The sequence below is a fragment of the Anser anser genome (genome assembly GCF_964211835.1).
Source record: "Anser anser genome assembly, contig: HAP1_SCAFFOLD_73, whole genome shotgun sequence".
Lineage (NCBI taxonomy): Eukaryota > Metazoa > Chordata > Aves > Anseriformes > Anatidae > Anser > Anser anser.
Genome location: NW_028154151.1, coordinates 278,350 through 293,461, shown reverse-complemented (window position 1 = coordinate 293,461; position 15,112 = coordinate 278,350). Strand labels below are relative to the sequence as shown.

The 15,112-nt window shown below is 46.4% G+C and overlaps 1 long non-coding RNA gene across 1 annotated transcript; it reads left to right on the top strand.

Annotated features, from left to right (window-relative positions):
• Positions 1-1,487: 1,487 nt before the first annotated feature.
• Positions 1,488-9,928, top strand: LOC310890477. Its single transcript, XR_014577257.1, has 3 exons — positions 1,488-2,138; positions 5,220-5,947; positions 7,320-9,928. It is a non-coding gene; the product is annotated as an uncharacterized lncRNA (long non-coding RNA).
• The last annotated feature ends 5,184 nt before the right edge of the window (positions 9,929-15,112 follow it).

Below are 15,112 nucleotides of genomic sequence, written 5' to 3'. Positions count from 1 at the left end.
GCGTGGGCACTGACCCTGCGGAGGAGAGCTGAGACTCGCGTGTATTGTGTACCCTGCCGCCAGTGATCGTTTTCCCCTAGCAGATCTATTTTGAATCATTTCCCTAAATTTTAGAGGAACTTTAGGCTCTTTGTGCTATGATTTGTGAAGCTGTAGGGGCCCTCAGGCATTTGCTGCTGGCAGAGGAAAACCGCTTGTCGAATTTGTTGTAAATACTTTCTGTTTGGACAACAACGCCTGTGTGTGTGTGTGTGTGTGTGTGCGTGCTTTGACGACCCCCTGCGACGCCCCAGCTCCGCGAGGGAAGCTTTGAAGCGGCTCTGGGAAAACCTCTGCGGAAGAAACCGCTGCTAGTGACTTGCGGAAAAGGGACTCCACAATCAGTGAGATTGTAAAGTAGGTATGTTTATTCAGCGCTGGGCAGCACGGGAGGTCGTGGGCATGAAGATTGATGACTCTTCCTCGTCACCGCTAGTTGACCTCTTGTCTTTGCACAGACTCAGTTGCTCCTTGGCTCTTGTCCATCTGCAGGACCAGTTTCTCCCAGTTTCTTAAGATAGGCTCACTCTCTTATTAGGAGACTGACCTTGGTAAGGGGCCCAAGGCTTCTTGCTTTAGTTAATTGGCACAATGCACCATAGTTAGCAAAGACGCTAAGTAGCATCCTAGTTTAACGCTGTCAGCGCTCTATCTCTACTTGATAAGATTCTCCTAACTCCCTCTCTCACTGGAGCCCACGCAGCCCTCCGTCCTGCCGAAGGACTTCACGGGGACTTCTGCCGGCTCCGGGTGCCCGCACACAGACAGAAATGGCTTTGAGAGAAAACAATCAGGAGGAGGAGAGCTCAGAGACTGCGGCCGGCTTCGGCCACCTTCCCCTCGCTTTCCCTCTCCGTGTTCAAACCGAGCACTGTTCTGCCGTCAACCTTCGCTGCCTCTGCCCGCGGCGCTGGGCTTTCGCGTGTGCCATTGCTCCTCTACATATTTTATCCTTCCTTTTGTAAGGAATGGTCCAGCAATTCGTGTCACTAAGGGATTTGAAGGGTTAACATCGAGGCCCGGGTCTAGGTGATAAGAGAACAAAGGGGTTTTTAGGGAAAAGTGCTGACTACTGCAGGGGATGTTGCTAGAGTTTCTGAAATCCGGCGCAGAGGCTCCCAAACGAGGAGGAAGGGGGAGATGAAGGACAATTGAAGGACAAAAGCCTGGGAGGAAGACAACCAGCATTCAGCCCGAGCAAGCCCCGAGAGACCACCAGAGACTGGTACGCAGGTGCCCCTGGGAGGGGTTTCGGATTCCGGAAACCAATTCTAATAACCCTGCCTCTTCTCGAAGTAGTAATGAATATGTATTAGCCTGGGAGCATCAAAACCAGCCGCCTTACGTAACAGGTGTGCGTCCTGGGGGAGCAGAGACTCCCGGTGATTAGGGAAGCTGAGGCGATTCCAGATAAGAAAGGGTTAAGAATGAAACTATTAAAGGAGAACAGAACATTAGGTGTAGGGCAGGAAACAGATGTACGGACAATGTATCTCGAAATAGGACATATACGGGCAATATATCTCGAACAAGACATTGGAATCCAAGATAAGAAAATAATGAGCAGAAGATTCGAAGAAAAAACAGTCCTTGCGGTTAGGAAGAAAGCTAAATCAGCAGAATCCTGACCAAGGGTGAAAAGTACACTGTGAGGAAGACTTATGGCCTTCCTCTCTGAGACCACCGACCACAGCTCGACGACCCCTGCCCAAGACCACTGAGAGGATCTGCGCAGGCGCAGGACACAAAAAACTGATTAGCATGAGAAGCGAGAGTAGGCGGGGTTAGATAATGAATATGTATAGGCGTTAATAAAATATTAATCACTGTGATGTATAAATTTGGGACGGCTTTTCACTTCGGGATGCACGATAGGCGGAAAGATCCCCCGTGCATCCGGCGCCGTCAATAAAGAATAAATCACTTAAAGAAATTGGATTTATGATCTTTGAATCAATCTGGCGACCCAGATGGGACTTCTTCTCTGTCGGACCGCAGGACCCGCTGGGAACAGGACTCCCTAGGGTACCCCCGGGATTTCCCGGAGGGACTCCTCGACTCAACGGATCACTGCGGAGGCAGACACGGACCCCATCATTGTAAGTGATTATATTCTTTATTTTGGTTTATTTGGTTGACCGGTCAATTGGGGTCATCTGTAAGTCGGAAAGTAAAAGTTTTCTGCAGGACGGCATTTGGTTTTTTGGAAAGCACTCAGTTGCTGTTGGGAAACAAATAACCTTTGCATGCGAGGTTAGTGTTACGTTGTGTTTAAATGTGGAACTTGACCTTGGCTATTGTCTTTGGGATTTTGATTGTACACTTTATAACGTTACTAGGATCTTGGTGTTATTGTGGAAAGCTGCCGGCTTGTATTGTGTAACAAGAAACATTCTGAACTGTAACATGGGGGGGCAGCAGAGTAGTGGGATTCCAAAGAAAAGCCCGTTGGGATGTATCTTGAGTCATTGGAAAAATATAGGGGGATCCCCCGGTGGAACTGAAAATAAGAAAACGTTGATAAAATATTGTAATCAATGGTGGCCACTTTATAAGTTGGATTGTGAGGGAAATGGCCACTGAATGGAACCTTAAATTATAATACTTTACTACAGTTAATGTTGTTTCTAAGGAGAGAGGGAAAGTGGGATGAGGTGTCATACGCAGATATGTTTTTCACTTTGAGAAACCACCCGGAATGGCAGAAGGAGTGTGGAATTAACTTAGCCCCACAGGATCCTTTGATCCTGGCAATAGAAAAGGATATGAAGAAGGAAGGGGCAGGAAAAATGAAAAGATGTTGTTCGGCGTGCAGTATCGGGCAGAGATGTTTGAAATTGAATGAGTCAGAGGAGAGAATGGAGGATTATGTCCTCCCGCCCCAGATAATAGAACAAGGCGTGGGGGCGAGACCAGGAAACGGCAGAATAGATAAGAAAAATGAGAGTTGGGGGAATGGAGACTTTACCCCGATCACGGCTCAAACCCGAAGTAAGGTCGGGCCCGTTATTCAAGCCCCGTTACGACAGGCTATGGGGGCTAACGGACCAGCTCGGATAAAAGTACCTTTCACAACTGCCGAGTTAGATTCACGGAAGGAAGCTGTGAAAGGATACCGGGATGATCCAGAATCAGTGGCCCGGAGGTTTGAGCTGATTGGAAAGAATTTAGATCCCGATTGGAAAGATATAGAGATAATGCTGGCAGCATTATCGGAAACTGGAAAAGCAACTGGTAATTAAGAATGCACAAACTCAAGTACAGACCCAGGTAACGTCAGTTTTACCTGGAACTGTGGAGGTATATGTGCCCAGAGTGGACCCAAACTGGGACTATAATGATGAGGGTGATTATAGGTTATTAAAAAGATATCAGGAATGGATTAGGATCGCCTTGGAAAGTGCGATACCAAAGTCTGTAAACTGGTCTAGGTTATATACCATAAAACAGGGGCAAACTGAGACCCCGTCAGAATTTCTCGATCGGCTAAGGACAGCAATGCAAAAATTTACAACGATAGACCCCTCTTCTGAGGAAGGTAAAGTCCAGCTAGTATCATTGTTCTTGGGTCAGTCTGCGGACGATATAAGGCGGAAGCTTCAGAAAATGAAAGAGCCGGATGTGAGAGATTTAGAAAGGCTGGTGGAAGAGGCATGGAGGGTATTTAGGAATCGAGAAGGGAATGAGAAACAAAGGCTGGGTAGGGCTATTGCTGCGGCAACTGTTGCGGCCTTACAGAGGCAAGAAGAACCTTTTCGGGGAAAAGGAAGAGGGAATGGGATAAGGGGAAGGTCAGTAAAGCCTCCCCTGAGACCGAATCAGTGTGCATATTGTAGGGAAGTGGGTCATTGGAAAAGGGAATGTCGGAAACAATGGGAGAAGAACAGGTTGATGGTAGCTAGTGTATCTCCCGACCAATGAAGTGGACCGGGGGATTCTACCCTAGCAGATCCGCTGGTTAAAATTAAGCTAGGGAAATCAGGACAGGAAGTGGAGTTTTTAATTGACACAGGAGCGACTTATTCTGTGTTAAACCAGAAATTGATACCAGAGGATGAGGATTTTGTGACGGTGATAGGAGCTACAGGCCAGCACGAGAAAGCCTTTTTCCTAAGGCCTTTAAAATATAAGTTAGGGAAACAGATGGGAATACATAGGTTTTTATATTTACCAGGATCCCCGAAGTCTTTGCTGGGGCGAGATTTACTAGAACAATTAGAAGCGGAAATTGTCTTTGAAAAAGGGAAGGTGGGGTTAAAGGTGAGAGAAGAAAAGCTGATAACCGCGCTAAGCTTAACGCTGATACAAGCAGACCCCATCGGTAAAGTACCTTCGGAGATTTTAGACCAAGTTTACCCAGGAGTCTGGGCTACTGACATCCCTGGGCGAGCCAAAAATGCAGCCCCGATAGTGGTGAGATTAAAGCCAGGGGAAAGGCCAGTTAAGATTAAGCAATATCCCCTAAGATTAGAAGACAGGAAAGGAATTAAGGGGATAGTGGATAAGTTTTTAAAACATGGACTGCTGGTTGAGTGTGAATCTGAAATATAATACTCCTATACTACCAATTAAGAAGCCAGATGGGAAGAACTATAGATTAGTGCAGGATTTAAGAGCTATAAATAAGATCACTGAAGATATACACCCTGTGGTAGCCAACACGTACACATTACTGACTAAATTAAAAGATAATTTAGTTTGGTTTACCGTACTGGATTTAAAAGATGCCTTCTTCTGCCTGACTTTAGCCCCAGAAAGTCAGAAGCTTTTTGCTTTTGAATGGGAAAATCCAGACTCAGGACGAAAGGCTCAATTGACCTGGACCGTATTGCCGCAGGGATTCAAAAACAGCCCCACGATTTTTGGGAATCAACTAGCAAAAGAGCTTGAGGTTTGGGAGGCCCCAAACACCGAAGGAGTTCTGCTGCAATACGTTGATGACCTTTTGATAGCCACTGAGAATAGGAGCAGCTGCATGCAATGGACGATAAGTCTCCTTAATTTTCTGGGTTTGAATGGGTATCGAGTCTCTCAACAGAAGGCTCAGCTGATTCAGTCACGTGTAACTTACTTGGGGTTTGAGATTTCAGGGGGACAAAGGGAGTTAGGAACAGAACGGAAAGAAACTATCTGCCGTACCCCAGAACCACAGACCATTAAGGAATTACAAACTTTTCTAGGGATGACAGGTTGGTGCCGTCTATGGATTAATAATTATGGACTAATTGTAAAACCCCTATATGACCTCATCAAGAATAACCAATCGAAATTGGTCTGGACGGGGGAAGCACGGGCTGCCTTTAAGAAGCTTAAATTGGAGTTAATGCGAGCACCAGCTTTGGGTCTACCGGACTTGTCTAAACCCTTTTGGTTGTACTCCTATGAGAGACAAGGGATGGCTCTGGGGGTGCTGGCACAGAAGCTGGGCCCCTACAGGAGAGCTGTGGCCTACTTCTCTAAACAACTGGATGAAGTAAGTAAAGGTTGGCCGGGTTGCCTTCGAGCGGTGGCCGCTGTCATCATGAATATACAGGAGGCTCGGAAGTTCACTATGGGACAGAAGATAACCGTGCTGGTATCACACACTGTCTCGGCAGTCTTGGAGCAGAAAGGGGCACACTGGTTATCCCCTCAAAGATTTTTAAAATACCAAGCAATACTGGTGGAGCAAGATGACGTAGAAATTGTGGTTACTAACATTGTGAACCCAGCTTCTTTCCTTAGTAACGCTCCTGACGAGCCAGTGGTCCACGATTGTATCGAAACTATGGAAACTGTGTATTCTAGCCGACCAGATCTCAAGGAGGAGCCCTTGGAAGACGCGGACGAATCATGGTATACTGATGGAAGCAGCTTTGTGAAACAAGGACAACGCAAAGCAGGGTATGCGGTGACGACCACTCAACAGGTAATTGAGTCGAAACCATTACCCCTTGGGACGTCTGCTCAGAAAGCAGAAATAATTGCCCTTACGCGGGCATTGGAACTAGCAGCAGGAAAGAAAGTAAATATCTGGACAGACTCTAAGTATGCATTTGGTGTGGTGCATGCACATGGGGCTATCTGGAAGGAACGAGGATTATTAACGGCCCAAGGAAAACAAATAAAATATGCTGAGGAGATTTTGAAGTTGTTGGAAGCGGTAAAGCACCCAGAGAAGGTGGCTGTTATACATTGCCGGGGACACCAAAAAGGAACCGCTGACTTCGAGGTAGGGAACCGATTGGCTGACCAAGAAGCAAAAAGGGTGGCCGGATTGGCTGAGGCAGAAGCGCTCACTTTAATACCAGACGGTAAAATACAAACTTTAGGTGAAGGACAGGAACCTAGGTACACACGGGAAGATCAAAAGTTAATTGGGGACCTGGGAGGAAAAGCAAGGAGTGATGGATGGGTATACCTGAAAGATAATAGGGTTGTACTACCCTCTAATTTAATATGGCCTATGGTCATGGCAGAACATAATAAGACTCATTGGGGAGCAGACACCTTATATAAAAATCTGAGTCGAGTCTTGGTGGGAAGAAATCTGTATACTACGGTAAAACAAGTAACCCAGCAATGCAGTATTTGTTTGCATCATAACCCTAATACAGAAAATAGGGTAAAGTTCGGAATAATCAGTAAAGGAAACTATCCAGGACAACAATGGCAGATAGATTTTTCAGAACTGCCAAGAAAAGGGGGGTATCGATACTTGTTGGTTTTGACAGATACTTTTTCCGGGTGGCCGGAGGCTTTTCCCTGTCGAACCAACAAGGCAAGAGAAGTGGTTAAGGTTTTACTGAATGAGATAATACCGCGTTTCGGAATTCCGGCAGCAATGTCCTCAGATAGAGGCTCTCATTTTTGTGCGCAAATAGTTCAAGAAGTAAGTAAGGTCTTAGGGGTAGACTGGCAACTCCATACCCCTTACAGACCACAGGCAAGCGGACAAGTGGAAAAGATGAATCATCTAATCAAACAACAAATAGCCAAAATAGGGCAAGAGACTAATTTATCATGGCCTCAGTCTCTCCCTTTGGCTTTACTTAGAATTAGAGTAAAACCACGGACAAAGGAAAATCTAAGCCCTTTTGAAATATTATACGGAAGACCCTATCAGTTTTTGTTCAGCGGGGAGGACCTGACGCAACTGGGGTCGGGATACTTGTATAATTATTTAATAGGACTCCAAAAACAGTTGGATCAAATATCTAAAGTTGTCTCAGGAACCAGGGCTAGAGGGCTGGACCAACCAATCCACCCCTTTAAACCTGGGGATTATGTGTATGTAAAAGCATTTGCAGGTCGCCCTTTGGAAGAAAAGTGGACGGGACCATACCAGGTGCTGCTGACAACACATACCGCCATCAAGATTAAGGAGCAAACGGCCTGGATCCATTATTCGAGAGTGAAGAAAGCTCCAAAAGCCCCCTGGAAAGTAACGCTGGGTGACGGTGAACTGAAACTAAAGTTCAGTCAAGCGAAATGAAGACACTATGGTCAGGAGTATTTAGTAATGTAGTTAGCAGAAATTTAGTTAACAGAATTGTTTTATTTCTGTGGCTTATAGTTGTAATTGTGATTCAAGAATTGGAAGGTGCTTCTATGATGATAGAGAATGGTGGGTGGCCTTGGTCTGAAGCCGTAACCACAGAGGATAAGAGCATTAATGGAAAGTTAGCTGTTGTGGTTATTTGGCGAACAAATGGTGATCATTTACATGCATTATCAGAATGGCGAAATTTAGGGGAAGGGTGGATACACCAAAGAACTGTAGGGGACGAAATTGAAATAGGGTGCCGTATGATTAATGGAACAGCCCACGAGAAAGCAACGGGGATTTTAGTAAAACCGACTTCCAAAAGTGGCCAACAAGAAGGTTGTATCCGCCCAGGTAAATTAGATTGTTGGTATAATTTTATATTAACACAGACTGTAGCAGTTAACTGTTTTTGGACTAATAATGGTCAAAAGCTCGAGATCAAGGAAGGCGAGAGCCTCATGATAAATTTTACAATATATGCTATACTTCCTACAACAGTGAGACCCCCTATTGCACTTCCTTCCCCTACAACCTATGCCCAAGCCCCAGTCAAGCTGGAACCCAAAATTTATGAAACAGGCCCATATGTAGTAAGGAACACAGGCCAACAACAATTGTTATTTAATCCAGAATGGTCTCTCAAGCGTGTTGAATTGCTAATACAAATTAACATCTCAGCAGTTCAACCAGCCTGTTCTCCTTTCCTAAAGACATCATTAGAAGGCTGGACAATATGGTCACAAAAGCAAGTACACCTCAGGGGCAGAACACAAAGAGACTTAACTGGAATGCTAGGAACAGGATTAGGAGTTTTAAATGGAATTGATTCAGAAATACTAATGAATAAGCTAGCCACAGCAACAAGCGATTTGACAAAACTAAAACAGCCCCTGCAATCATCCTTACTGGCATTGGGAACTAGCCAATGGCAAGTTTCAAAGGTGTTACCAATATGGGAAAAGGCTGAAGACCAGGACCACAGACTAATAATAGATGCACTTAGTATGGCGCAAGATAATGTATCTTTAGCTCTTAGTTGTATACAGGTACAGTTATGGATGCAGGCAACGGCTGCCTTGATCATTAGGGAAGGAAGTGAAGGCATTTTTCCGGCTGAAGTCCGAAAGATTGTTTGGGACAATGCCAATGATTTTGAAAAGAAGTTCCAATCTTGGTGGACTCTGGTAAATTTTACCTATGATCCCATTATTAACATGGCTACTGCCTTTGTGCTTACTATACGTAATGCTACAGTTTATGTTATCCACCCCATTGTTGCACTAGGGTTAAATCATGAGGAAACAGTGCTCTATCCTTCGGAGCATAGAACCTGGGCCCGGATGAAGAACGGGAAATGGCAGTCTGTGAATCTAGAATCATGTGTTACCCGGGAACAACAAGGATTTATTTGTGAGAGCAACACAACTGATGCTCAGGATGTCTGTCTTGACACTGAGCAAGGTGTTTGCCACTTTGAAATTCATCCAAATACTAGTCAAAAGACTGTGCTTGTATATATTGGTCAAGGCTGTGTGTGTTTAAGGACTGCTTGTGCTTTTGTAGAAGTAGATGAGGAAAACATAACTCTACCTAGCAAAAATCACTCTAACTTTTGTATTTGTAACTTTGTTAGAATCATCGGGTGTGATTTTTTATATTCAGCACCAGTGGTATCCCACCAGTTGATCAAGTCCAACAACACAATGTATCACAAGTTATTACCCACACCTATTGGGATGAACCTCACGCTAGTGAAGCAATTACTTAAACACCAAGACCTGATCAAAATTTTAAAAGGCATTCAGGAAGATGGAGAGAAGACTTTAATCACTGTCCACCATGATACAAAAGAAATAAACAGAGTTTTGCAAAGAGTAAAACAAGACACAGATCATAGCTGGTGGGACAAACTCTTTGGATGGTCGCCAACTGCAACTGGGATTTTGAACACATTGTGTCACCCAATTATTGTTCTATTGATGTTAGTTGGTATAAGTTTAATATTATCTTTTGTAATACTTGTTTGGAATTGGAAATTGTTACAACGAATGGCAATATTAGCTTCCCTGACGAGAGTACATGGCAAGGTATTGAGGGATACATATCGTAGAGGCTGGGAAGAAGAATTTTTGTATTCGGAAAGGTCTCTACCGACATAGAGGAAATATAGAAACAAACAAAGGTTCTGTATAAGATTAGTAAGGATAACATTTCATGGGGCTTTGAGGAAATATGGAATAAGTTAACCTCATGGTTACCCAATTTTCAATAGTTAGAACAAGTTTTTACTGATCTGGTTATGTTATTGGCAGTAGGAATATTTGTATGTATGTTACTGCGATACTGCTAATGATAAGGGCATGCAATGCAAAAGAATTTGCATGGGGAAAAGAAAAGGGGGGATTGATTAGGGAAGCTGAGGCGATTCCAGATAAGAAAGGGTTAAGAATGAAACTATTAAAGGAGAACAGAACATTAGGTGTAGGGCAGGAAACAGATGTACGGACAATGTATCTCGAAATAGGACATATACGGGCAATATATCTCGAACAAGACATTGGAATCCAAGATAAGAAAATAATGAGCAGAAGATTCGAAGAAAAAACAGTCCTTGCGGTTAGGAAGAAAGCTAAATCAGCAGAATCCTGACCAAGGGTGAAAAGTACACTGTGAGGAAGACTTATGGCCTTCCTCTCTGAGACCACCGACCACAGCTCGACGACCCCTGCCCAAGACCACTGAGAGGATCTGCGCAGGCGCAGGACACAAAAAACTGATTAGCATGAGAAGCGAGAGTAGGCGGGGTTAGATAATGAATATGTATAGGCATTAATAAAATATTAATCACTGTGATGTATAAATTTGGGACGGCTTTTCACTTCGGGATGCACGATAGGCGGAAAGATCCCCCGTGCATCCGGCGCCGTCAATAAAGAATAAATCACTTAAAGAAATTGGATTTATGATCTTTGAATCACCGGCGCATCCAGCGCTGCTTGCTTGCCTCTATTCGTTTAATAAATTGTAAACTTTGATTGTAATCCTATTTGGATTTATAACAGCCATTTATAACACTTTCTATATTTGTATTTTATTTAAGGCTGTCTTGCCCCCCTCCCCCCCCAGCCTCGCTGCTCGCCAATAAAGCTGGCGCAGGGGCTAAAGGATTTGAAGGGCCTGCTTGTACACCTAAGGGATTTGAGGGCCTGCTTGTACACCTTTGGGGACTGCCTCTTTTTGGGGGGGGGGTGGTGTTAGGAGCTGCTTGTATACTTTTTTAGGCATTCCTCTGAGAGGGGGTTGGGAGCTTCGTGTATACTGGGGGGGGAGGGCCTCCCTCGAGGTGGAAGGGGAGGGGTTGGAGCGTTTCTACACTGTAGGGGCCTGCCTGTACACTTTTGGGGCCTGCCTTGGAGGGGTTGGGAACTGCTTGTACACCTTTGGGGCCTGCGTCTGCGCGGGGCGGGGGGGGTTGGGGAGTTGGAGCTGGTTTTAACCTTTCGGGCTTGCATCTGGAGGGGGTTGGGGCCTGCCTTTGGGGGGCTGGTTGTGAGCTGCTTGTATACTGTAGGGGCCTGCTTGTACACCTTTGGGGCCTGCGTCTGGGGGGGGGTGGGAGCTGCTTGTACACTGTTAGGGCCTGCCTTGGGGGAGGGGTTGGGGCATGTGCCTTGGGGGCATGGGGTTGGGAGCTGCTTCTACGCTGTAGGGGTCTGGGTCTTGGGGGGTTGGGGCTGTTTGTACACCTTTGGGGCGTGCCTCTGGGGAGGATGGGGAGTTGCTTGTAGACCTTTGGGGCCTGTGTCTGGGGGGGGGTTGGGGCCTGTGCCGGGGGGGGTTGGGAGCTGCTTGTACGCTCTAGGGTCCTCTGGCAGGCTTTGGGGCCTCCCTTTGAGGGGGGCAGTTGGGAGCTGGTTGTACACCTTTGGGGCCTGAGTCTGGGGTGTGGGGGCTGGGGCTGAGGCCTGGGGCATGCATCTGGGTGGTGGTGGGGGGGGGTCCAGTTCATGGGGGGGGTGGGTTGGGAGCTGCTTGTGGACAGTTGGGGTCTGCATCCGGGTGTGGCTGGGGCCTGCTTGTAGACTTCTGCAGCCTGTGTCTGGTGTTTGGGGGCTTTTCTGTAGTGTTTGGGGATTGCATTTTGGCTTTGGGATGTGTCTAGAGCTTCTGGGGCCTAGCTGTAGTGCTTGGGGCCTGCGTCTGGGGCTTTTCTGTAGCATTTTGGTAGCGTGTTTGTGATTTGGGGTCTGTATCCAGGGTTTTGCCTTTTTTGTAGTTTTCAGCTTTGTGTCGGTTTCTTTGTTGGTTGCCTGGGGTTTGGGGTTTGGATCATTAGTCAGTGTCATTAGCGTCGGGGGGTTGATATGAAGGGTTAGGGTTGTGGTTAGAGTTGTTAGGGTTAAAGAGAATAAGGATTTTAGGGTAAGGGGATCAAGGTTGTGGGAATAAAAATGTTTTTGCACAGAGTTACATCGTTTAGAGGGAAGGAAGGTGGTATTGATATATGCTTGCAGTGATAAGAAAGCTTAACAGACAACCTTGTAAAATGCAGACAACCAGAATCCTTAGAGCAATTGGGTGGAAATCACGGTGTAAGAAACATTACCACCTCAAAGAGGAAAACAGTCAAGAAAAAAATAAAATTGACTAGTAACAGGCCAGCAGCTGTGTATTTTCTGTGAAGCACTGGATAGATTGTGAACATGGATTACCCAGTCAATGGGGAAACTGGGGAGGGTCCTGGTCACCGAGAGGAAAAAAAAAATTATATAAACTGTGTTATGGAACTAGTAGGTGGCTTGTGGGACGCCTGCCATTGCAATCGTGAATAAAAATGCTACCTCACTGAGATACTTGCCTGAGCCTATGGTATTGGTTACAGAGTGTTTCTAATAAGGTGTTAGGGTTTTAAGGTTTCAGGGCTAAGGCACTAGGGTTGGGTTTCAGGGTTAGGGTTTCCAGGGTTTAGGGTTAGGATTTTAAGGTTGTTAGGGTTGGAGTTATAAGGGTTAGGGTTTGGGGGTTAGTGTGTTAAGGTTTTAAAGTATTTTGTGGTTTTAGTGTTGATAGGGTTTTTAGGGTTAGGGTCTTAGGGTTTTAGTTATGGTCAGGTATTTAGGGTTAGGGTTTTAAGGTCTTATTTTTTTTTTTTTAAGGTTAGGGTCTCCAGCGTTAGGGCTTTGAGAATCTTTACGTTTTGGGTTAGGGTTTAGAGGGTCTTAATTTTTAGGGTTAGGGCTTTTAGGCGTAGGTCTAGTGTGGTAAATTTTATCGGGTTAGGACTGTAAGGGTTTTTAGGGTTAGGGTTTCTAGGGTTTTTTGGGGTAGGGCTTAGGGTTAGATCCGTGGGAGCCGTAGTGTTAGGGGTCAGGGTTCTTAGGGCTAAGGCCCAATATTAGGGTGGAAGGCCAAACTAAGGGGGGAGCCCCCCCCAAAATTGAAGGGTCGAAGCCCCAATTTAGGGGAAGAAACGTCAAAATTGTGGGGTCCCCCAAAATTGGGCGGAAGAGCTCTTAATATTGGGGGAAACCCAAAAAAGGAGGGTGGGGGACTCTAAAATTGGGGGGACCCCCCAAATTGGTTGTGTCCCCCCCCAAATTGGTTGTGTCCCCCCCAAAATTGGTTGTGTCCCCCCCAATTAGGGGAGGAACCCCCAAAATTGGGTGGGCGAACCCCCATATTGGGGGGGCCGAACACTTAAACGGAAGTGTGAAATTCCAGAATTGAATGTGGACCCCCCAGAACAGTCTTCAGGGGTTTAGTGTGGTAAGTTTTATCGGGTTAGGGCTGTAAGGGATTTTAGGGTTAGGGTTTCTAGGGTTTGTTGGGGTAGGGGTTAGGGTTAGATCCGTGGTTGCCATAGGCTTAGGGGTCAAGGTTCTTAGGGGTTAGGCCTAATATTAGGGCGGAAGGCCAAAATAAGAGGGGAGGAGCCCACCCAAAATTGAAGGGTTGAAGCCCAAAGTTAGGGGAAGGAACGTCAAAATTGTGGGGTCCCCCAAAATTGAGCGGAAGAGCTCTTAATATTTGGGGGAAACCCAAAAAAGGAGGGTGGGGGACTCTAAAATTGGTTGTGTCCCCCCCAAAATTGGTTGTGTCCCCCCCAAAATTGGTTGTGTCCCCCCCAATTAGGGGAGGAACCCCCAAAATTGGGTGGGCGGACCCCCATATTGGGGGGGGGAAGAACACTTAAATGGAAGTGTGAAATTCCAGAATTGAATGTGGACCCCCCAGAACAGTCTTCAGGGGTTTAGTGTGGTAAATTTTATCGGGTTAGGGCTGCAAGGGTTTTTAGGGTTAGGGTTTCTAGGGTTTGTTGGGGTAGGGGTTAGGGTTAGATCCGTGGTTGCCATAGCGTTAGGGGTCAAGGTTCTTAGGGGTTAGGCCTAATATTAGGGCGGAAGGCCAAAATAAGAGGGTGGGAGCCCCCCCCAAAATTGAAGGGTTGAAGCCCCAAGTTAGGGGAAGGAACGTCAAAATTGTGGGGTCCCCCAAAATTGGGCGGAAGAACTTTTAATATTAGGGGGGAACCCAAAAAAGGAGGGTGGGGGACTCTACAATCGGTTGTGTCCCCCCCAAATTAGGGGAGGAACCCCCAAAATTGGGTGGGCGAACCCCCATATTGGGGGGGAAGAAGACTTAAATGGAAGTGTGAAATTCCAGAATTGAATGTGGACCCCCCCCAGACCTGGGGAGGAATCCCCAAACTTGGGGGGGACCCCCAAAATTGGGGTTAAAGCCCCAGATCCCGGGGAGCTAAGCCCCAAATTAAGGGAAGGAACCTCAAACATGTGGTGAGAACCCCAACATTGGGGGAAAGAACCTTAATATTAGGGTGGCAGGCCAAGAAAGGATGGTGGGGGCCTCCAAAATTGTGGGGGGCTTGGAATTGGGGGGAATCCCCAAAATGGAAGGTGAACCCCAAAAGGGGGGGGGGCGAAGCACCAAATTAGGGGAAGGAACCCCAAAATTGCGGGGAAGAACTCTGAAATGGAGAGCTGAAAACCCGAAATTGAGGGGAAACCCCCCAAAACGGCGGGAAAACCCTCCATAAACACGAAACCGGTAATGTAACAGAGCAAAAAATGGCGTCCTACGGCACGCTGCGAGGCTCAATTTTCTGGGGAGTGCTGGGAAATGTAGTTCTTGGCCACCGGGTTTCCGGGAGTCCATATTGTTTTCCCAGAGCATGCCGGGAGATGTAGTTCTCGGACACTGGGCTTCCGGGAGGCCATGTTGGTTTCCCATCTTTGCTAGACTCCGGGTGCTCTGGCTTCACAGAGAAACCCCCAAACTGAAAAATGTACCTGCTAATATATTGGGCTCTAAATGTCGCCCTGGGTTAATTGAATAACAATCCCTGGGTAAGACTGAAGTGCAGGAGGGGTTGGCTACGGTTTTAAGAGCCGGTTTGCAGAAAAGGGATTTCCCGTTAAGAAATGGCATATACTGATTGTTCTCTTCCTTGCTCTGCCAAGACCTGAAGCACATCTTGGAAGCCAGGCAGAATCCGTGGAGCCAATGGAGTTCTCAAGCTCGACTTCA